The sequence below is a fragment of the Coenobita brevimanus genome, chromosome 41, assembly GCF_032717465.1.
Source record: "Coenobita brevimanus isolate Jiangsu-jjx chromosome 41, ASM3271746v2, whole genome shotgun sequence".
NCBI classification, from domain to species: domain Eukaryota; kingdom Metazoa; phylum Arthropoda; class Malacostraca; order Decapoda; family Coenobitidae; genus Coenobita; species Coenobita brevimanus.
In genome coordinates this window covers 19,899,742-19,902,241 of record NC_136994.1, presented here as the reverse complement: position 1 = coordinate 19,902,241, position 2,500 = coordinate 19,899,742, and positions in this window count along the sequence as shown.

The following is a 2,500-nucleotide window of genomic DNA, read 5'->3' as shown; positions in this document are numbered from 1 at the left end:
CCAAAACTGACTTAATTCCTACCAACACTGGCTTCATTCCTACCAAACCTGACTTCATTCCTACCAAGACTGACTTCATTCCTACCAAAACTGACTTCATTCCTACCAAAACTGGCTTCATTCCTACCAAAATATACCTCATTCCTACCAAAACTGACTTCATTCCTACCAAACCTGGCTTAATTCCTACCAAAACTGACTTCATTCCTACCAAAACTGACTTCATTCCTACCAAAACTGGCTTAATTCCTACCAAAACTGGCTTCATTCCTACCAAAACTGGCTTCATTCCTACCAAAACTGGCTTCATTCCTACCAAAACTGGCTTCATTCCTACCAAAACTGGCTTCATTCCTACCAAAACTGGCTTCATTCCTACCAAAACTGGCTTCATTCCTACCAAACCTGGCTTAATTCCTACCAAAACTGGCTTCATTCCTACCAAACCTGGCTTAATTCCTACCAAAACTGGCTTCATTCCTACCAAAACTGGCTTCATTCCTACCAAAACTGATTTCATTCCTACCAAAACTGGCTTAATTCCTACCAAAACTGATTTCATTCCTACCAAAACTGACTTCCTACCAAAACTTATTTCCTTCCTACCAAAAATTAAATACTTCCTACCAAAAATGACTGCGATCCTACCAAAGCCGCCACATTCCTACCAACATTGCTACCAACTCACACTTACCCATGCCACTGCGTCAACGAGCTCCTGAAAAAAAAGAACGAAAAATATTACTGAATAATACACGAGATTTGCAAACAAGTTCTCTCTCTCTCTCTCTCTCTCTCTCTCTCTCTCTCTCTCTCTCTCTCTCTCTCTCTCTCTCTCTCTCTCTCTCTCTCTCTCACACCAGAGCAGATACACAATGAAGCAGAGACAGACAGACGGGCAGACAGCTAGATAGATAATTAAGCAGACAGCAAGACAGATGAAAAGGCAGACAGACAGGTGAGCACACAGGCAGACAGACAGGTCAACAGGTAGACATCTAGACAGACAAAAAGGTCAATTTAACTTGGTGGTCAATTTTATCACGTCATTATGAAGTTAGGTGGGGGAGGAGGAGGAGGAGGAGGAGGAGGAGGAGGAGGAGGAGGAGGAGGAGGGGGAAAAGGGAAGAGAGGAAGGGGGAAAGGATCGGGGGGAGAGGGAAGGTGGTAAGATTAGGCACGAAGAGGGAGAGAAGGAGGAAAGGAGGGGGGAGGGAAGGAAGCAGGGAGTGGAGAGGGGAAGAGAGGTAGGGAGGAGGGAAGAGAGAATGGAAGAAAGGAGGGAGGAGGTCAAATGAGGAAGGGAGAGGGGGAGAGAGAGGGTAGGAGGAGGAAGGGAGTGGGGAGAGGAAGACGAAAGAATGGGAAGGGAAGAAGAAAGGAAGAGGGAAAGGAGGAAAAGCCTGGAAGAGAGAGAGAGAGAGAGAGAGAGAACATCACTACACCCTTGACATATGACCTACAACGTGTTTAGATTGTGTGAGGGAGAGAAAGACAGTGTTACAGGAAGTGGGGTTAGGCGGGGCTTGCTTAGGTTAAGGTTAGGCTAGCTTAGGTTGGGCTCAGTTGGGTTGGGTTGGGTTGGGTTAGGTTAGGTTAGGTTGGGTTGGGTTGGGTTGGGTTGGGTTGGACTGGACTGGGATGGGATGGGATGGATTTGGGTGTAATGAAATGAAATGAGATGGTTTAGAAGAGCTTGGAATGGATTTGACTTTATACACACACACACACACACACACACACACACACTGTCATCACCCTTTGCGAAGCCCTGCGCTGAGGATAATCCACAGGTAAGCTGCTATTCTAACTTCAGTATTTGTGACATTACCAACCCTCATCCCTCTCTCTCTCTCTCTCTCTCTCTCTCTCTCTCTCTCTCTCTCTCTCTCTCTCTCTCTCTCTCTCTCTCACACACACACACACACACACACACACACACACACACACACACACACACACACACGATGCAACACAGGCAGATCAGAAGAAATGAGATGTGTTATTGGCTCACCTTTAATTCTTACCTCAATAATAATACTAATAAGAACGACTTTAAAATCAACAATAATATTAACATACAAAATTATACACACTACTTTACACTTATATAACAATTGCTACTACTGCTACTTCTACCGGTACTACTGCTGCTACTACTACTACTACTACTGTTACTTACCCAACGAAGCAGATGAGCAGTAGTAATGGTGCCAGTGACGTCATTCTCCGTCCACATCCACACGCCACCTGCAACACAAGGTTATATAGACCCACAGACCTTACTACATGAGAGAGAGAGAGAGAGAGAGAGAGAGAGAGAGAGAGAGAGAGAGAGAGAAACTAAAAGGTGGCTTGGCCTTCATGTTAATGGAAAAATTTAATTTCTAATCACGAGAGAGAGAGAGGGAGGGAGAGAGAGAGAGAGAGAGAGAGAGAGAGAGAGTACAGTGAATAAACAATATGAGTAAAAAATGTATAGAGGTGAGTGAGTGAGTGA